General features: G+C 48.5%; 2 pseudogenes; both read left to right on the top strand.

The window, feature by feature from the left end:
* Positions 1-2,779: 2,779 nt before the first annotated feature.
* LOC120666700 lies at positions 2,780-17,250 on the top strand (annotated as a pseudogene).
* A 228-nt stretch (positions 17,251-17,478) lies between these two features.
* LOC120666701 lies at positions 17,479-20,483 on the top strand (annotated as a pseudogene).
* The last annotated feature ends 1,523 nt before the right edge of the window (positions 20,484-22,006 follow it).

The raw sequence follows: 22,006 nt of genomic DNA, 5'->3' as shown, positions 1-22,006 counted from the left end.
TTTTTTGTAAGTAAATAAAATAGGAAAAAGGAATAGTCAATTGATGACTTACCATGAATTGATTTGGAACAGCACTTTTATCTTTATTTTGTGTAGCATTATTTGGATCTCCTATACGCAAAGGTTAAAATAAGAAAAACTATAGAAGTAGCAAAGCTGGAAACAAAATCAGCTAGAAAAAGATTGGATCAGTACCTTTCTTTTTAGCACTTTTCCTCCTTTTTCCTGTACCTTTTTCAAGTACGTTTGGTAACCGTTTTTGCTTCGCGGTTTTTACGACATGATGAATTTTAAACGATATTTTGCCTTTCAATGGGTCTGTTGGACAGACAGTCGATACTAGGGGAACCTCATCAGATTTCTCTTTCATCTTATTCAGATAAGCATCTGCTTCCAAATCCAAGTTTTGCATGCTTTTCTCCAAATCATGAAGAAGTTCTTTTGACACTGAACACTTCAATGCTATGGATGTCGCCAGTCGTGAGATACGTGCAGCCAATGTTTTGTTACTCCCCCCCCCCACTTTCTTGTTTGTCAACATAGAATCCTCTTTTTGCATATTTTGTCCATCTTCCCATTATGTACTGTGGTGGCAAATTAAACACATTATTTGCATTTAAGACTTTTAAGGCATGCTTGCACAATATACCTGCATGATAAATAGTCAATAACATACGCCCATAGTATATTAGAAACAATAGGTAATTATTAACGAATGTGTGTACATACATACCTATGCATTCAAACTTTCGGCAAGAACATGTAACGGTCATATCTACAGTGCTGAACTGAACTCTTGCTCCACGATTAGAGTGCATATGTGCAACCTCGCATGTTAAGATTGACCCATCAATTTGTACCAACTTCCATGAGAATGAAAATTGTTCTTTAAACTCTTCCTCAAACTCCGAATACATCCTCCTTGTATATGATTCAGCCGCAGTCTTCAACATGGGTAAATTTGGGATGTAAGTAACTGGGGTCTTCCGACGTCAATTAAAATCCGCATCTAACTCATTTTCACGAAGACTAGCAGAAACCTTTTCACATTCTGCAAGGAGTTCTGAAAGTCCAAGTCTCCTACGAAATCTTTTCTTGAATACATTATTCATACCTTCGCTCCTTTGAGTTGAGTTCATGTCAGCTGTGAAAGAGTCACGGTAGACAGCGGCCCACTTTTTCCTCAAATCATATAAATTTTCCATCCATTTATTCTCCTCGAGCTTATACTCAGATAATAATTCATTCCATTTCTCGATGAAAATAGATTCTGATATGTCTTCATAGACACATCTCTTAAAATCTGGTAGAAACTTCTCAGGATGCTTATGAATTACATGCGCCAAATGTGTAGCGGCATTAACATATATGTGAAACAAACAAAGATGATGGCTTGTATTTGGAAATACATAAGCAACTGCTCCTGCCATGGCTGCATCTTGATCAGTAAAAATTGTGCTTGGATGCTTACCCGACATTGCTGTTAGGAAGGTTTCAAAGAGCCAGACAAATGATTCAATAGTCTCATTAAATATCAGTGCAGCCCCAAAAATTATTGTTTGCTTGTGATGGTTAGTTCCAAGGATTGGAGCAAAAGGAATTTCAAACTTATTAGTCTTAAACGTGGTGTCAAATGACACGGCATCACCGAAACATGCATAATCCATGATAGATTGACCATCTGCCCAAAAGAAATTAGCTATCCGACCATCTTCCTCATCTATTTCAATTGCATAAAAAAATGTAGGATCGTCTATTTGCTTGTTCTTCAAGTATTCCAACAATGTTTGCGCATCGTTGGATTCTAAGTACTTTTTGCGCTCGCGGCCAATTGCATTATTGCAGTCCATCCTTGATAATGGGACTTTGTCAGCTCCTCCATAAAACTCCTTCATGAACTCATACACCTGGGCTAGCTTCATCCCAGCTTCCCTTATTTGACTAATTAGCATCCTGTCTGCTTCCGTAACACGCCGGTGGGACTTAGCTTGTGCAACTTATTTGGACTAGCAAAATAATGATTGTGATCAAGTACAACCTTCTGCACTGTCCAAATTCCCTCTTTGCTAACACTGAACTGAACACGAGCCTCACAACCTGTCCTTGTAATGTCTTTCTGTGATGACTTGTTTCGTCGATATCCTTCATTACTGCAAACTATATATTTCTGATATATAGTTTTGTCTTCTCGGAGCTTTGAATGACTCTTTCTAACATTGAACCCAACCTTACCGGCATAGGTGTTGTACATCTCCCAAGCTTTCTCCTCCGAATCAAAAGCCATACCAACTTCAGGAACTATCAAAGCTTGGCCAATTTCAAGAACCACCTATTGTACAATGCGATGTAAATTAAAGTTATGTAACTCTGAATTCATAATGTGCTACTTTTTAAATTTAGTTACCTCATCTTGTGCTTTCTGTGATATTGTTTCATGCACAACCGTATTGTTGTCCTCACTGGAATTTTGTTGACTCTATAGCATATGGCTACAAATCAGTGAAGGGTACATAACACATATTCAACGAGAGATGCATGTGAAACACTATATATGATGATAAAAGATAGACCCCATTCCATAAAGTCAATGCGCATATGGACAGGAGAGAGATTTTCTTTTCTTTATTGTTTCTTGACTGCACCTAGATTGTCGATTTCGACAGCGATGTTGGAGGCGGCCTTTGGGTACACATAGACCCCATTCCATAAAGTCAATGCACATCTACAAATAGACCCTGCAGGAGGGCAAGCTGTGTAGTGTCAAGTGTGAACTCCGAGCATGGAGATGATCTCGAAACCCTTGCTCGTCGGATCTCTTCTGCTCCTCCTCACATGGTTGCTTTTCACCTTGCTCTCGGCCTCACTTCGTAAGAACGCTATCGGCCAGGGCCGGCGGATCCCTAGCCCGACGGCGCTTCCCGTCGTCGGCCACCTCCACCTTCTCAAGAAGCCGCTGCACCGCAGCCTCGCCGCGCTGGCCGCCCGCTACGGCGACGGCACAGGCCTCCTCCTGCTCCGGTTCGGCACCAAGCCGGTCCTCTTCGTCACCTCCCCGGCCGTCGCCGACGAGTGCTTCACCGTCCACGACGTCGCGCTCGCGGACCGCCCGGGGCTCGCGTCGCGCCGGCTCCTCACCGACGACTGCCCTTCCATCTCAACCGCCAACTACGGCACGCTGTGGCGCCAGCTCCGGCGCCTGGCCACCGTGCACGCGCTCTGCGCGCACCGCCTGGCCGCCACCGCCGCCACGCGCGACGCCGGGGCGCGCGCCATGGCGGCGAGGCTCCGCCGCGCGGGGCCCGGCGCGGCGGTCTCCGTGAAGGAGACGGCCTACGAGTTCGTGGTCAACGCCATCATGACCACGGTCTCCGGCGAGCGCATGCCGGCGGAGCAGGTGCTCCGGTTCAAAGAGATGACGGAGGCGGGGTTCGCGGCGGCGGGGGCAGCCAACCGGCAAGACTTCCTGCCGGTGCTGCGGCTGGCGGCTGCTGGACTTCGGGAGGACGGCGAAGAGGCTCGCCGCGCTCGCCAAGGCGCGCCACCGGTTCGGCCAGAGCCTCATCGACGAGTACAGGCGGCGCCACCCTCGTGGCGCCCCAGCGCAGGAGACGCCGAGGACGGTGATCGGCGACCTGCTCCGGCAGCAGCAGGAGGGGTCGCCGGAGCCGCTCGACGACGTGGTCATCCGCATCGTCTGCCTGGTGAGTAAACTCTCGAGCTCGTAAACACGCCAACGACCTGCAAGCGTCGTTCTGGCCGTTGATGCGGTATCGTACGGTATCGCCGGCACATGTTCATGGACGCCGCCGCCGGCGAGAAATGTGGCCGACGTGTCCCGCACTGGCCTTGCTTCCATTAACTGATGATTCATTATTAGTGACAATAATTCAGTGTTTTTTTTAAGTTTGCTATGTTTAAAACTGACTTGGGTGCGTGATATTAGGCACTTTGCTAATTGCTAGTATATATCATCAGCTTTTGACATTGGACAGTGCAGATATGTTTGGTCATGTGATAGTGCCAATTAATGGTACTCCAGATACAGGGGTTCAGCACAACCACTCTACATTCAGAATGTGTTTATTTGACTTTTTATCAATACTTTATCAACATATTTTGGAGACGGCCTAAAACAGTCATGGTATCATTATGAATGTACAAACCAAAATTGTATAAACCTAGAAATATACATACCCAGTTAAGGTGGGATATGATTGCATCGTGGTGTCTAAGGACAAGATCTAAAAGATCGTTGTATCGAATAGTTGGATCATAATCTCTTACCATAAAAATGGCTGCATGTGCAGCGGCACTGACTATTAGAAATCTACGAACCCACATGTGGTGTGTGAGTTCTACTTTTGTAGATTGAAGCTTTTATGAGGCAGGAATGAGAGCTGCAAAGGAAGAGATAAAGCGGTGATTGCTCTTGCTCGACTCTTCATATGGCACGGTTGGCCGGGAATGAGAACAAAAGGAGTAAGAAGAAACTGGTTAAGATTTTAGCCTAGAGTTAGCTAGAACTATTCCATCGAGTCCCCCTATGGTGAACAAAAAGATGCAAGAGTAGAGCTCTACCAATTGAGCTATATCCCCCCAGCCAAGTGGAGTATGCATGAAAGAGTCAGATGCTTATTCTATTCTTTTTCCTAGCGCTGCCAAAGGGAGTGGGGTGCCATATGCAAAAAGGTAGTGACCCATAGAATGGCAGAGGCAAATAGAGCTCTTGGCGAAGATACCTTAGGATAGGATAAGTTGCTAAAACAAACGGAGGGAGGATCGATCCGTTTAGTAGAATTCTGAAAAAAGACTGTTGGCCCCCCCCCCACCCCAAACAAATTGTACGTGGGAGTTTCCCTCCATATGGCTCAAATCATTAATTCTTAGATGCCCTGTGAGCCTCTTATTTCTCCAAAATTAGGGATCAAAGTGATTTTCCTCCTTTTTCTCAAATAGTCGGCAGTCTTTCCACCCGATGCAAACAATCAGTCAAAGGTTCTAGTTTATATTATCATCTTTCTAGAAGAATCCCAAGGTGAGCTATGGTCTCTATGATTTTCGATGAATGAGCCTATGGAATGCTTTTCCTTCGAAAGGAGTACCAGCATGTCTTACGTCAAGGTTCAGTGAAGCAACCATCTAGTGCGTGAATCTCCATACTAATCCAAAATTTTCACCATATTTGCATCCCCATAACTCAACTCTATGCACCCAAGGCAAGCGCACCTCCTCTAATTTGCTCTAGCTTCGCCACTGGATATGGTATGTACGGTATCGCCGGCACACATGTATGCATGGACGCCGCCACCGGCGAGAAATGTGGCCGACGTGTCCAGCACTGGCCTTTGCTTAGTGACAATAATTCAGTGTTTGTTTAAGTTTGCTATGCTTAAAACTGACTTGGGTGCGTGGTATTAGGTACTTCGCTAATTGCTAGAATATATCATCAGCTTTTGATATTGGACAGTGCAGATGTTTGCACTTGTCATGTGATAGTGCCAGTTAATGGTACTCCAGATACAAGGGTTCAGCACAACCACTCTAGCTGGTGTAATATTTGTTCTGCTCCAATCAAACTTGTACATTCAGAATGTGTGCACTTGACTTTTTATCAATACTCTATCAATATTCAGATTATTGATATCTGCACACAGGCACTGGCGAATATACTATGCAAATCTAAACTTGTGGCCACTGCTACTGTCTTACTAATATTCAAAATATAAGCCGTTTAGCATATAGACACGGTTTACAAATTGACTAGCACTTTCTATGAAAGATATGCTATTTCACACATTGTCAAATTACCTTTTTATGGACTAATATAATATAATGTTCCAATATTTACCATGAACTTTGTTTGTTACAGATAGAAGTGTTATTTGTTAACTTAATCTTTTCTGTTTTCTGCAACATGCATATGCCCAGAGCTTGCTACAAGCAGGGACCGACACATCCACCAGCACCATCGAGTGGGCAATGGCTCTCCTTCTCAGCAACCCCGACGTGCTCAAGAAAGCAGCAGCCGAGATCCACTCCGTCGTCGGCACATCCCGACTGCTCCACGAATCCGACCTCACCGGCCTCCCCTTCTGAAGCGCCTCGACCCAAAGATCGAGACTAAACCATATATTAATAACCGAAACAAGTTCCCGGTACAATACATGTTACATCAAGTGGAGTCCAAAGTCATACAGAGTTTTATTCAACACGTACACGAGGAGTAAAGTGACAACACCAAGCTACCGCAAATAACCATAGGATAACGATTAGCATAACGTAATGCAAAACTAGCTCTTCGTCCATCACGGCTCCACTCAATCAGCTTGGGTGCGGACACGATCTACTCGTAATCTTCAGGCACAAAGTCAGATCCTCTGAAAAAAACACAAATGTTGCACCAACACATTCCACACTGCCCTGGTCTCATTCCTATTCCAGTTTCATCAATTAACAAGGTCCGATAATATGCTAGTTTGACAGTAAATCAATATGCAACATGGCTTCAATCGATGGTTTCTCTCAGACCCTCAGTGTATCATTTTATGCAATCCCTAAGTCTAGCAAATTTTATATTTAACCTTACTTAGGATCAATCATGGTCAACGTAAGGGATCAATGAGACTTGCCTTCGCTTACGTACGCGGCGGCGGCGGCGGCTTCCTGGTCTCCCGGCTCCTCCGGGTTCTCCTCTGGAATCGGTTCTACTTCGTCGTACGCAAACAAGCAAAGCACATACATCAATACATTATACAAATATAGTTGTATTAGATAGGGTTTGATTTTAGATGAATTTAGGAAAAAGAATCAATGGAATCAGAGCTTAGATGGTGAGATATTGGATGCTAAAGTGAACTGATAATTAAACTGCGTAATTAAATTAGTATATTTCACATGATGCCATGGTCACGTGGGCTACTCAAATAGCACACAGGCTGTTTTGCTGGTCATGCGTATATACTTGGGCCTTTGGATTTTATTAGTGTTGTGGGCCCAGGAGATAGGAAGGGAGAGGGGCACATGTAGCAGAGAAGCACGCAGGTGCTCGTGCTCATCTCTCTCTCATCCGCCATGGCTGGGGTGCTCGAGCTCGAGCCGGCGGCAGTTCCGGCCACCGTTCTCGAATCCGAGGGCACGGGGAGAGAGAGGAGGGCGAGGGGGTTCTACTTTGGTGACTCCGGACATGGGAAACGAAGGTCGGGTCCGGCCGCGTGGCAGCCATGGCCGCGGCTTATGAGCTTGCTGGTGGCGGGCAGTGGAAGGGGCGCTAGTTGGGGAAGGCCGAGGGTGCTGTGGAGATGCCCGACAGCTGCTTACCTTGGTGCGGGGCTGCCTACAGGAGGACATCGATGAGCGACTGCTGCGGCTCGGGAGGGAGAGCAGAGAGAGCTCGATTCAGGGAGGAAGGGAGGCGGTAAGTGGTGGAGCTGGGGCTACTCGGCGAGTTGAAGGTGGCAGCGGAGGGCAGCTCGGCCTCGCCTTTTATAGGCCGAAGAAGCGGCAACAGCTCGCAGCTTCAACCACCGCCATTAATGGCGGCGACTGTGGCCGGGCGTCGGCTTGTGGGCATCGCCGAGCGGAGTGGTGGCACTGAGGCGACGGCATGGCGCGCGCGGCGAGGCGGCGGGGCTGCAGCGGTGAAGAGACGGGGCGGGCGGGCGCCCCTGTGGCCGGCGGCCGGCGCGGCTTTGGCACGGCGAGCAGCTCGGCTGGGTGATGGAACGGCACGAGCACGCGCGGACTTGCGGTGATGATGGCATAGAGGAGATGGGATGGCACGAGCAGAGGGCAGCGTCGCTTTGCAGCAGCTCGCCGGGGTCTCCGGCTTTTGGCCAGGTTGTCCGCTCGTACGAGAGCTCAGTGTGCCATGGCCATGTGCTGCTGCTGGGTGCTAGCTAATGGCAGCATGCATGCGATTAAGTGTTGCTGCATGCGCCAGTGAGAGCGAGCACAGCGAAAGCCTTGGTCTGCAAAGTTTGCATGCACACGTGGGTGCTAGCTTGATGCTAAGGTTGCATGCAATTGATTAAAAGCTGCTACGCGAGTGCAACTTGTGTATGTGAGAGTGCATAGGTGAGAAACAAAACAAGAGAGATTAGTGAGGGAGGAAGCTAATTAGCTGGAGCGTATATGATGAGAGAGAATAGCTAAATGGAGGTTTAGGCAAAAGATAGAATCTACGTGACAAGGAAATTTGAGCTCAACGACGAAAGAAATTTTGAAATGGTTTCGAAATTTATTTTTAGCGAGTAATTTCCTTAGTTGAATTTTCGAGATGTTACAAACCTACCCCACTTAGGTTGAATCTCGTCCCAGAGATTCAACTAATTACTAAAGAGACTAGGGAACTCGGCTCGTAATGTGTCTTCTCTCCCAAGTTGCTTCTGCCTCAGAATGCCTGCTCCACTGAACTCGACAAATTCTGACTTCTGAGTTGCGGGTTCTTCTAATCACAGTGTCCAAAATTTTTACTGGCACCTCCTAATATCTGAGATCGTCCTGTAGGTCTATTGTCTTTGGGGCCACTTGTTCTTCCGGTACTCGCAGACACTTCCTGAGCTGGGACACATGGAACACATCGTGCACATCTGACATCTCTACTGGCAACTGAAGCTTGTAGGCTACTGCTCCCACTTTCTTGATAACTGGAAAAGGTCCAATGTAATGTGGGGCCAACTTCCCACGCACTTGGAATCTGCGTGTGCCGTGAATTGGGGAAACTTTAAGGTACACATAGTCTCCAACTTCAAAGCTGAGGGCACGCCTTCTTTTATCAGCGTAACTTTTTTGACGTGATTGAGCTGCCTTTAGATTCTCTCTAATTTCTGCTATCTTGTCTTCTTCCTTTTTAATAAAATCTGGGCCTTCAATAATGCGGTCACCAACTTCGGACCACATAAGGGGTGTGCGACACTTCCTCCCGTAGAGGGCTTCAAACTGCGACATCTTCAAACTTGACTGGTAGCTGTTGTTATAAGAGAACTCCGCATATGGCAAACTGTTTTCCCAATCTTTGCCATAAGTAAGAACACAGGCTCTTAGCATGTCTTCAAAGATCTGATTAACTCTTTCAGTCTGGCCATCAGTCTGAGGATGATAGGCTGAACTGAAATCCAACTTTGCACCAAGTGCTTCATGTAACCTACTCCAGAATCTCGAAGTGAACTGGGTGCCTCTATCTGACACAATTCTCTTAGGTACTCCATGCAACTTCACAATATGCTCAATATATAACTTGGCTAATTTATCACCTCCATAAGTGGTACGCACTGGGATGAAGTGTGCCACTTTAGTGAGTCGATCAACAATCACCCAAACTGAGTCATGACCGCTCTGGGTTCTTGGTAGACCGGTGATAAAATCCATACTAACTTCATCCCATTTCCATACTGGAATCGGCAACGGCTGAAGTAATCCACTGGGCTTCTGGTGCTCTGCCTTAACCCTTTTGCACACATCACAATGAGCGACGAACCGAGCGATATCCCCCTTCATATCATTCCACCAATACTTCTCCTTAAGGTCCAGGTACATTTTCGTGGTGCCGGGGTGAATGGAATAAGCTGAGTTATCGGCTTCATCCAAGATGGTCCTGCGGAAATGACCTTGCTTAGGCACACATAATCTCTTCTTGAACCACAAGACTCCATCCTTATCTATTTTGAAATCTGGGGCCTTGCCTTCACTGTTGCGACCTTTAATCCATACCAATCTTCTATCCTCCATCTGAGCTTCCTTGATCTGGTCATCCAGGATGGGATGGACACTAAGGTTGTAGTTGCAAGAGCGGCGTACAACCCTTAGGTTCAACTTCCTCATTTCTTCACTCAGCTCTGGGGCTTGTGTAACTAAGTGATGGCAATACGCTTTACGACTGAGCGCATCAGCCACCACGTTAGCCTTTTTAGGGTGATAATGAATTTCCAAATCATAGTCTTTGATCAACTCCAACCATCTTCTCTGTCTAAGGTTGAAGTCTGACTGGGTGAAAATATACTTCAGGCTCTTATGATCCATGTAGATTTTACACTTGTTCCCGATCAGATAATGTCTCCAAATCTTGAGGGCATGCACAACTGCTGCTAACTCCAAGTCATGGGTGGGGTAGTTCTACTCATGTGTTCTCAACTATCTTGAGGCATAAGCTACAACTCTTCCTTCTTGCATAAGTACACAACCCAATCCTTGTCGGGATGCGTCGCAATAAACGACAAAGCTCTTCTGATTATCTGGCAAGACTAGCACTGGGGAAGAAGTTAGTCTTCTCTTCATCTCTTGAAAACTTCTCTCGCAAGCTTCAGACCAGACAAACTTCGTGTCCTTCCGGAGCATCTCGGTCATAGGCCGGGCTATCTTAGAGAAACCTTCGATGAATCTCCGGTAATAGCCGGCTAATCCCAAGAAACTCCTGATCTCCGAGGCTGAGGTTGGTTGCTTCCATTCCGATACTGCCTTGACCTTTTCTGGGTCCACTTCAACACCTTCAGCTGTTAATACATGACCTAGAAAACTGACTCTCTGCAACCAGAATTCACACTTACTAAACTTGGCATACAACTGTTGTTTTCTGAGCATTCCCAGCACAACTCTGAGATGTTGCCCATGCTCCTCAGCACTCTTAGAGTAGACCAGTATGTCATCTATGAATACCATGACAAATCGATCTAACTCCTCCATAAACACCTTATTCATGAGGGTCATGAAAAAGGCAGGGGCATTAGTCAGACCAAAAGGCATCACTGTGAACTCATACTGGCCATAACGGGTCCTGAAGGTTGTCTTAGAGATGTCCTCTTGTCGCACTCTGAGCTGATGATAACTTGACCTCAGATCTATCTTGGAGAAGAACTTAGCTCCCTTCAGTTGATCAAACAGGTCATCAATCCGAGGCAGAGGGTACTTGTTCTTGATGGTAACTGCATTCAGATCACGGTAGTCCACACAAAGTCTCATGCTCCCATCTTTCTTCTTCACGAAGAGCACTGGGGCTACCCACGGAGAAGCAGCGGGTCTAATAAATCCCTTTTGTTGAAGCTCTTCAAGCTGCTTCTTCAACTCGGCAAGCTCTGGGGCTACTAACCGATAGGCATTCTTTGCTATAGGCTTGGTTCCAGGGACCAAGTCAATAGTGAACTCTACATCTCTTTCTAGAGGCATACTGGGTAATTCATCTGGAAACACATATGCGAATTCCTGAACTACTGGCACATCTTCTGGGAATTCTGCTTGGATGTGGTTCACCATGGAGTCTGATAGGCTAGGCTGGATTAGGCATGTGACTGTTAACCCTTGGTGGTTGGTGACTGTCACTGCTCTCTCAGCACAGTCTATGTTTCCTCGGTGCTTGGTGAGCCAGTCCATACCGAGTATGATATCTATCCCTTTGGAAACAAGGGCTACTAGGTTGGCAAGGTATATGACCTCCAAGCGAACGGGTCATTAGCGGCCTCTTAAGGGCTATAGTAGGTATATCATGCTTTTCCACAAAGTGGGAGGATATAAAGGAATGCGATGCTCCAGAATCAAAAAGCACTGAGGCTAGAGCTGATTTGACCAGAAACTCACCAAAAATCACTCCTGGTGCATCCTCTGCTTCTTCAGCATACACATGGTTCACCTTTGCCTTGCCGAAGGACTGCTGTTGGCTCCTAGCTGATGCTGCACGGTTGGCTTCAGTCGGCTGCTTTGGTCCTTTAACTGAGTTGGAGAAAACAGAAGGGGCGGGCTGGCTGAGATACAGGCAGTTGGCCTTGAAGTGTCCAGCTTCACGGCAGTGGAAACAAGTCCTCACATTGGTCACTTGACTTCCACCAAACTACTGGGTGCGGAAGGTACTTTGGGTCTTCACAACTGGAGCTGACTGAGCTGGCTTCTGGAAAGAACCGGGGTGCGCCTTGAATGAAAAGGCACCCTGGCTCCTCTGACCTGAGTGAACCAGATACTGAGTCCTCTAGAACTTCTCCAACTGCTGGGGCTTTTTGCTTTCAAACCGACATTTGCGCTCACTGAGTTCTACCTTCCTGTTTCTCTCGGTGGTGATAGCCCTGTTGACCTTGGCATTGAAGTCACTGTGGATGGTGACTTCAACCAAGGTCCTGATTTCAGGGTTAAGCCCACCCAGAAAAGCTTCTTGCTTCTTCTCGTCATCATTGATATCCTCTGGTGCATAACGAGACAACTCTGAGAACTTATGAAGATACTCTGTCACAGTCATCCCACCTTGACGAAGCTTTCTGAACTCAGCCTTCTTGAGCTTCATAACACTGCTGGGAATGTGATGTTCTCTGAAGATCCTGACAAAGTCAGCCCATACCATCTCGTTAGCATTTTCATTTATTTCCCTATAACTCTGCCACCAAGAAAGGGCTGGTCCTCTTAACTGCTGTACTGCGAGCAAAACCTTGTCTCTATCATCTGCATGGACCACTTCAAGCTTCATTTCAATCTCTCGTAGCCAATCATCTGCCGCAATTGGGTTATCAGATCCTCCAAACATAGGTGGCTGCAAGCGGTTGAAGTCTGCAATTCTACTGCCATTGCCATTAGGATGCACCGCAGGTCTATGGTTGCCAAGATTGCCTTGAGCTTGAGCAGTGAGAGTAGTCACAAGAACTTGAAGGAGTTGGTTCTGCTGCTGCAATATGGCTGCCAGATCAATGGGTCCTAGGGCACGGGGAGGTGGCGGCGGTAGGTGTCCATTTTCTGGTGCTTCTGGGCTACATTCAGAGGGGCTTGGTTTCTCGGGTTGACCTCGTCACCGTCTTCCTGAGCATGGAGTCCCTGGACTCGGCTCGAACGATGAGACATCTGCGGTCAAGGAGGGATAGGGTAGGATTAGGTGACTTTCCTAGTATATTACGGGGGTAGATTTGTATATATAATATATTTTGTACCACACAAAGCGCACAAGCCAATCATTCAAGCATCACACAAGCATTCATTCAAACAAGCAGGGATACATGACACGACGGATTACAATAATGCGGCTCGACTTTTAAGGGTCGGCCGGAACAACTTGACTACTGGTCCGTACGACACGGTCTTCGGGGTTTCGGTCTTCAGCTTCACGGGGTGACGCGGGAGGTGTGGGTGGCACGGATTCACCAATCCTCCTGCGTGGTTGGGACAAGGAACACAGCGGAATTCCCTCCAGGATTGGCGGCTCAGTAGTAGTCCTGGGATGACGTTCCTTGCGCTTGACACGGTCCACTAGGTAGACTCCCCTAAGGAGCTGATTATGGTGGTCTGCCTGCTCCCTAAGGTTCTCTTCGGCTGCAGCAAGGCGGCTTTCTGCTTCAGCTACTCGGGCTTCTGCCTGAGCTAAGGCCAACTTAGTCTTACGCCAACGTGACTCCTCTCTCTCAGCACGCTGGATGAGGTCTTTCACACGCTGGTGTAGTTGGTCGCACAAATCATCAAGGCTAAGCAAATAGGCAGACATAGCGACAACTGTGGGGTCCTTCTCTGTTCCTGCGGTGTTCTCCAAGTTGCGGATCCTCGCCGCCCAAGTAGGACGGTTACGATCCAGCAGGGGAAAGTACTTTATGGGGGTAGAACCCAAGTGCCATTCAAACATCTGGCACAGGTACCGCAATGCCTTGCGAGCTACAAGTTGAATGGTGTCAGGCATGCGGGCTCCAGTGGCAGTGACACTCCAGGGTTGCATCTCCAAGAACTTGTCACTGGCGCCAATATGCATGGTGACTTCACAGCTTTCGGTGCCATGCTCCATGAACTCGCGACCGACGTACTCCGGATGTTCCGGAATACCAAGTCGCACAGTGGCAGCATAAAGCACCTTGGGGATCTTCGTTGATGCAGTAGATGGTGGTCCAGTCATCAGCCATCTGACTTAACAAGGGTAAGGTTAGCATAACAAGGATAAAGTTTATCAAGGAGTAATAGGTTTTCAAGGATTGAACATCCTAGGGCTCCTACAGTCATCGTTTACTACCGGTTCGTGTCCTACAGCCAAGCATGGCTCTGATACCACTTGAAGCGCCCCGACCCAAAGATCGAGGCTAAACTATGTATTAATAACCGAAGCAAGTCCCCGGTACAATACATGTTACATCAAGTGGAGTCCAAAGTCATACAGAGCTTTATTCAACACGTACACGAGGAGTAAGGTGACAACACCAAGCTACCGCAAATAACCATAGGATAATGATTAGCATAATGACATGCAAGACTAGCTCTTCGTCCATCTAGGCTCCACTCGATCAGCTTGGGTGTGGACACGATCTACTCGTAATCTTGAGGCACAAAGTCAGGATCCTCTGAAAAAAATGATCAACAAGGGTTGAGTACGAAAGTACTCAGCAAGTTCCAGCTTGCCCTATGGGGAGGGAGTTACAGATTAATATGCAAAGATCCATTAATCAACTAGAATAAATAACAAATGTAGTATTAAAGGTAACCCAAACAGTCATCCATCTCAGGGGCTAGGTGGCTCAACTAGTTGAGATGTCCACAACGTAACCTGTTCAAACCGAGGACACGGACCATTCGAATGGATTGTACACTCTGCAGAGGTTGTACGCTTTACCCACACGCACTTCACCGTCCAGAGACGTCTCCGTCATAGCCGACACCCAGCCGTGGCTCAACCCCGACTAGTCGCCCACAAACCCCCGGGTCTGGACCAATCCAGGTCTCACCCCAAAACATATCCACCTCGGACGACTACCAGGTTAGCCAGTGGGATTAGACTAAGGCTTACCCATACAAGCTCATTTGGTTGTACTGAAGGTAGGTTAGGTGAGATGGCACCACAACACTCGGTCCTTAAGGCTCATTAGGGCAGCCAACAACCATAACCAACCAAACCCGAGATGTCACCACGACAGAGCTCGGTCGCAAGTCTACCACCACGGTAGCGCATGCACCAACACATTCCACACTGCCCTGGTCTCATTCATATTCCAGTTTCATCAATTAACAAGGTCCGATAATATGCTAGTCTGACAGTAAATCAATATGCAACATGGCTTCAATCGATGGTTTCTCTCATACCCTCAGTGTATCATCTCATGCAATCCCTAAGTCTAGCAAATTTTATATTTAACCTTACTTAGGATCAATCATGGTCAACATAAGGGATCGATGAGACTTGCCTTCGCTTACGTACGCGGCGGCAGCGGCTTCCTAGTCTCCCGGCTCCTCCGGGTTCTCCTCTGGAATCGGTTCTACTTCGTCGTACGCAAACAAGCAAAGAACATACATCAATACATTATACAAATATAGTTGTATTAGATAGAGTTTGATTTTAGATGAATTTAGGAAAAAGAATCAATGGAATCGGAGCTTGGATGGGTGAGATATTGGATGCGAAAGTGAACTGATAATTAAACTGCATAATTAAATTAGTATATTTCACATGATGGCATGGTCATGTGGGTTACTCGAACAGCACACAGGCTGTTTAGCTGGTCATGCGTATATACTTGGGCCTTTGGATTTTATTAGTGTTGTGGGCCCAGGAGATAATAGGACGGGAGAGGGGCACAGGTAGCAGAGAAGCACGCAGGTGCTCGTGCTCATCTCTCTCTCATCCGCCATGGCTCAGGTGCTCGACCTCGAGCCGGCGGCAGCTCCGGCCACCGTTCTCGAATCCGAGGGCACGGGGAGAGAGAGGAGGGCGAGGGGGTTCTACTTTAGTGACTCCGGACATGGGAAACGAAGGTTGGCTCCGGCCGCGTGGCAGCCATGGCCGCGGCTTATGAGCTTGCTGGTGGCGGGCAGAGGAAGGGGCGCTGGTTGGGGAAGGCCGAGGGTGCTGTGGAGATGCTCGGCAGCTTCTTACCTTGGTGCGGGGCTGCCTACAGGAGGAGATCGACGAGCGGCTACTGCGGCTCGGGAGGGAGAGCAGAGAGAGCTCGATTCAGGGAGGAAGGGAGGCGGTAAGTGGTGGAGCTGGGGCTGCTCGGCGAGTTGAAGGTGGCGACGGAGGGCAGCTCGGCCTCGCCTTTCATAGGCCGAAGAAGTGGCAACAGCTCGCAGCTTCAACCACCGCCATTAATAGCGGCGACTGTGGCCGGACGTCGGCTTGTAGGCGTCGCCGAGCGGAGCGGTGGCACTGAGGCGACGGCATGGCGCGCGCGGCGAGGCGGCGGGGCTGCAGCGGTGAAGAGACGGGGCGGGCAGGCGCCCCAGTGGCCGGCGGCCGGTGCGGCTTTGGCACGGCAAGCAGCTCGGCTGGGTGATGGAACGGCACGAGCACGCGCGGACTTGCGGTGATGATGGCGTAGAGGAGATGGGATGGCACGAGCAGAGGGCAGCGTCGCTTTGCAGCAGCTCGCCGGGGTCTCCGGCTTTTGGCCAGGTTGTCCGCTCGTGCGAGAGCTCGGCGTGCCATGGCCATGTGCTGCTGCTGGGTGCTAGCTAATGGCAGCATGCATGCGATTAAGTGTTGTTGTATGCGCCAGCGAGAGCGAGCACAGCGAAAGCCTCGGTCTGCAAAGTTTGCATGCACACGTGGGTGCTAGCTTGATGCTAAGGTTGCATGCAGTTGATTAAAAGCTGCTACGCGAGTGCAACTTGTGTATGTGAGAGTGCATAGGTGAGAAACAAAACAAGAGAGATTAGTGAGGGAGGAAGCTAATTAGCTAGAGCTTATATGATGAGAGAGAATAGCTAAATGGAGGTTTAGGCAAAAGATAGAATCTAGGTGACAAGGAAATTTGAGCTCAACGATGAAAGAAATTTTGAAATGATTTCGAAATTTATTTTTAGCAAGTAATTTCCTTGGTTGAATTTTCGGGATGTTACACCTACCTCCGGGGCATATCGCCGAGACGCTCCGGCTGTACCCTCTCACCCCCAACCACGTCCCCCACGAGGCCTCGCGCGACATCTCCATCGCCGGCCGGCGGCCATGGCGTCGCGCGGGGGACGATGGTGCTCGTCGACGTTTACTCCATGCAGCGGGACCCGCTCGCGTGGAGCGACCCGGAGAAGTTCGTGCCGGAGAGGTTCGCGGACGACGATGGGGAGCCGGAGGACGATGATGGAGGTCGTCGGAGGTGGATGATGCCGTTCGGGATGGGGAGACGGAGGTGCCCCGGCGAGGGGCTTGCCCTGAGGACGGTGGGGGTGGCGCTGGGAGTTATGCTGCAGTGCTTCGAGTGGGGGCGAGAGGAGGAGGTGGACATGAGCGAGGGGTCTGGTTTTACCATGCCCATGGCCGTGCCTCTCGTTGCTTCGTGCCGGCCACACCCGGAGATGGAGCCGTTGCTTCAGACTCTCTAGAAATAGTAACTTGCTTCAAGTAGAGCAGTTCTGTTCTTCTTGAAGATCATTGATTTTCTGTTAAAAGTCATTGATAATTAAGCCAATAATCAATTGCCTAATCCAATGTTAATAAGCCAATAAAGTAGAATAGTTATCTAGCATGGGTCACTTCGCTCCTACATAAAGACTAAGTGGCTGCTTCATGAATCCTATACATTAGCATTCACCTGACGGAAGTCAGAAACCATGGAGATGGAGATCTCACACCCCTTGCTCTTAGTCTCTCTTCTTCTGCCCTTCTCATGGCTACTCGTGCGCCTGCTCTCGGCTTCACCTCGCGAGCGCAGTAGTGGCCATGGCCGGCGCATCCCTAGCCCGCCGGCGCTCCCCGTCCTGGGCCACCTCCACCTCCTCAAGCCGCCGCTGCACCGCTGCCTCGCCGCGCTGGCCACCCGCTACGGCGCCGGCGCCGGCCTCCTCCACCTCCGGTTCGGCGCCAAGCCGGTCGTCCTCGTCACCTCCCTGGCCGTCGCCGGCGAGTGCTTCACCGCCCACGACGTCGCGCTGGCGGGCCGCCCGGGGCTCGACTCGCGGCGCCTGCTCACCGAGGACTGCCCCCGCCATCGGCATGTGCAACTACGGCCCGCTCTGGCGCCAGCTCCGCCGCCTCGCCACCGTGCACGCGCTCTGCGCGCACCGCCTGGGCGCCACCGCCGCCGCGCGCGACGCCGAGGCGCGCGCCATGGCGGCCAGGCTCTGGCGCGCCGGGCCCGGCGTCGTCGCCGTGAAGTCCACGGCCTACCAGTTCGTGGCCAACGTCATCATGGCCATGGTCGCCGGGCGGCGCATGTCCGAGGAACAGGTACCAGGCTACCAACATAGAGATCACACAGCTATCTAGCTAGCTAGATCGATGTCCATGACCGTTCGTCTCGGCGCGCGTGCGTGCAGGTCCTCGGGTTCAAGGCGATGACGGAGGCGGGGCTGGCGGCGGCTGGGGCGGCGAACCGGCACGACTCCCTGCCGGTCCTCCGGCTGCTGGACTTCGGGAGGACGAGGAGGAGGCTCGCCGGCCTCGCCAAGGCGCGCAGACAGTTCGGCCAGAGCATCCTCGACGACTACAGGTGGCGTCACCCCCGCGGCGCCGACGACGCCAAGGAAGAAACTGCTTCAAGGACGGTGATCGGCGACCTTCTCCGGTCGCCGGAGGCGCTCGACGACGTGGTCATGAGCTCCGTGTGCCTGGTGAGTAGAGTCAACTCGCTCGCTCGCTCTCGTTGCACACGCCAACAACCTGCAAATTAAAGCGTCGCCGTCGGCATACGTACGTATGCGGTATGCCGATGGATAATGTGTACCGGCCGCACTGGCCAATAGTCTAGTCATTTTCTATTCTCATTCCCATTAGCTTATTAATTCGGTGCAATAATTCAGTGTTTGCATATTCAAAACTCACTTGTCTCGAAAGAAAAGGTTTGAAACTGATCTCTGTTCTTTTTTGCGAGAAAAGACTGCAACCGAGACTTCTTTTTGTGAGGAAAGTTTGAAACCGACTTCTTTTTCCGTGGAAAGTTTGAAACTGACTTTGGTTTATACCAGTACTAATGTACCTTTTGAAATTGGACAGGTTCATATGTTCGCACTAGCTGTTTGTTAATTAATTCGAACAACAGTCCATTTATTAATTGTAACTGCACTATGGTTTAGACATTTGTTATGGTCTTAAAGCAACTTTAATCATAATTTCATACGTAAATATGATAGTAATAAATTACTTTATTATGAAATATAAGAAATTACGTTTTACAACAAATCTAATAATGAGATAAATTTACTCAAAATCAACCGTCAAAGTTAGAAAAGTTTAACCATACATATTTGAGAACACGCGCGCGGAGAGAGAGAGAGAGAGATGTGGTATGATTAGGTGGTACTGTGGTAGTAGATGGTACCACTGATTCTCTCCATTATGTATACAAGTACTAATTAATGTACCTTTTGACATTGGTCAGTTCATATGTTCGCAATAGCTGTTTGTTAATTAATTAGAACAGCTAGCACTCCGTTTAATTGTAAATGCATGATGTTTTAGACATTTGTCACGGCCTTAAAGCAACTTTAATCATACTGCTAAATTAGCAACTTTAATCATAATTTCATTCGTAAACATGATAGTAATAAATTATTTTATTATGAAATATGACATTACATTTCACAACAAATCTGGTGAGATAAATTTACTCAAAATCAACCGTCAAAGTTAGAAAAGTTTATTAACCACACATATTTTAGAACACCACACATATATATACAATGGAGGTAGTATGATTAATTAGGTGGTAGATGGTACCAAGCAATGATACTCCAATATGTATTTTCTTTGCATGAGCTCAGCACAACCACTCCGGTTTATTCCACTTCCACTCTGCTCCGGTCCAACTCCTAGTTTAGAATGTGTGTGCAGTTGCTAGAGTTAGCCAATCTAATAATGTATTGATAGTATATTATTTTTAAGTATTTGATTATATTGTCAACTAATAATATGCAACTAGTTGTTGCAACCTCAACTAATATTCATCGTGTATATGCAATGCATGCTTCAGAGCTTACTGCAAGCAGGGACCGACACCTCCTCCAGCACGATCGAGTGGGCGATGGCTCTCCTGCTCAACAACCCAGAAGTGCTCAGGAAAGCAGCAGCAGAGATCCGCTCCGCCGTCGGCGCATCCCGTCTCCTCCAGGAGTCCGACCTCGCCGGACTCCCCTACCTCCGGTGCGTCATCACCGAGACCCTCCGGCTGAAACCGCTCGCCCCGAACCACATCCCCCACGAGGCGTCGCGGGACTGCGTGGTCGCCGGCTACGCCGTCGCGCGCGGGACGATGGTGCTCGTCGACGTGTACTCCGTGCAGCGGGATCCTGACGTGTGGGAGGAGCCGGCGAGGTTCATGCCGGAGAGGTTCATGGACGGCGGCGGCGAGGTGGGTGGGGAGAGCCGGTGGATGATGCCGTTTGGGATGGGGCGGCGGCGGTGCCCCGGCGAGGGCCTTGCTTTGAGGACGGTGGGGGTTGCGTTGGGGGGTCATGGTGCAGTGCTTTGAGTGGGAGCGGGTCGGAGGGGAGGAGGTGGACATGAGAGAGGGCTCGGGTCTCACCATGCCCATGGCCGTGCCTCTTGTGGCCATGTGCCGTCCACGTGCAGAGATGGAGACACTGCTCCAGACTCTGTAGAAAGTAGTTTGTGCTTTACCAAAATCATTTGGTTTTATCTGTATATTTATGTTATTTTTGATACACATTGTTGGTGAATGGTGAACAATCCTCTCTGACCTCCACCATGTTTAATTACCATGCAATTATACACATCCCTCGTAGGTGTCACCAAGAACTAAATTATACCATATCATATTCCACTGCATGGATCTACTCATGTGGAGTCCAACAAAATTAGATTTTCGATTTATAGTTTTCTTGTGATTTACTACAATTCTTTAAAGATTCATCCAAAATAAAGATAAAAGAAAAATAGGAAAACCACTAAGAGAAACCAGCTAAGGAGGTCATGTGTCTGGTATCGCGAGTCCAAGTAGCCCAAATGTCCTATTGTCGAGTCCAGGGCGAAAAACATGAACTCGGTCCATTATCCATGGAGGTAAAAATTAAATAACTTTTTTTCTATATATTCCAAGAGCTTGGACGGAGGCGGCGCCCTAGCGAGGGGCTGGCGATGCGTCTCGTTAGCTTGACACTGGCAACGCTCATGTGTGCTTCGACTGTAACTGTGAAGAAAGTAAACTAGAAACAATCTTAACAATTTATCAATTCCACATTTGCCGTTCCACAGTTCAACAATTTCACAATTCAGCAAGTATTGTTTTTTTTTGAAGGGTTCAGCAAGTATTGTAGAGGGTGAAATCTAGCAACTCACCAATGTAGACCTCCTCCACGTGGAATTGCTCATCCATTCAACACATCCTCTGATATCCGGCTTGGAGGAACCACCTGACAACGCATGGATTCGACGCCGGTTTGACCCAAGTCTGCCTCCAGCCTGAACATGGCGATAGGCCTCATACACTGTTGGAGAAAGGCACATTAGTGCCGGTCACAGGACGGCTTAGTGCCGGTCCCTGTGGCCGGCACTAAATGGCCGGCACTAACGTGACAGACGTTAGTGCCGGCTACTCTGACCGGCACTAACGTGCGTATGTTAGTGCCGGTCCGTAATACCAGCCGGCACTAACGTGCCCGCCCCCGCCCGAGTTCTGACAGCAAGGTTAGTGCCGGCTGATATAACTAGCCGGCACTAAATGTTTTTTCTTCTTTATGTTTCTTTTCTTTTCGTTTTTATACGTATGGCTATGCGTATTTCTAGCGTATGTGACTACATAGTCGTACTCTTTGCATTGCACAGTATTATTAGAACAGCATATTACACTAACATTATATATTTATATATATATATTATATGTCATGTATGGAACACTTAGGAGTTCAAAAGTACATGAGATATTACATCAACTATAATAACGTATCAGCTTCCTCGTCGTCGGATCTTCTTGGGCGACGCTTAGACGGAGATCGCCATGAAATTCGCCCTTAGGATTTATGACTTCATCGAGTAGAAATCCGCATATAGCTTCTTGAATTGCCCTGATCCGAGCGATTTCAATGAGTTCTTCTTTCATCCGCCAACGCTGTCACATTTTTCGATAAAAACATGAGAATAAAAAATAATGAAATAAAATAATGAGCAGATGTGATTGTGCTCACG

This window comes from Panicum virgatum, chromosome 3N, assembly GCF_016808335.1.
Source record: "Panicum virgatum strain AP13 chromosome 3N, P.virgatum_v5, whole genome shotgun sequence".
NCBI lineage: Eukaryota > Viridiplantae > Streptophyta > Magnoliopsida > Poales > Poaceae > Panicum > Panicum virgatum.
This window is presented reverse-complemented; position numbering and strand designations above follow the sequence as displayed.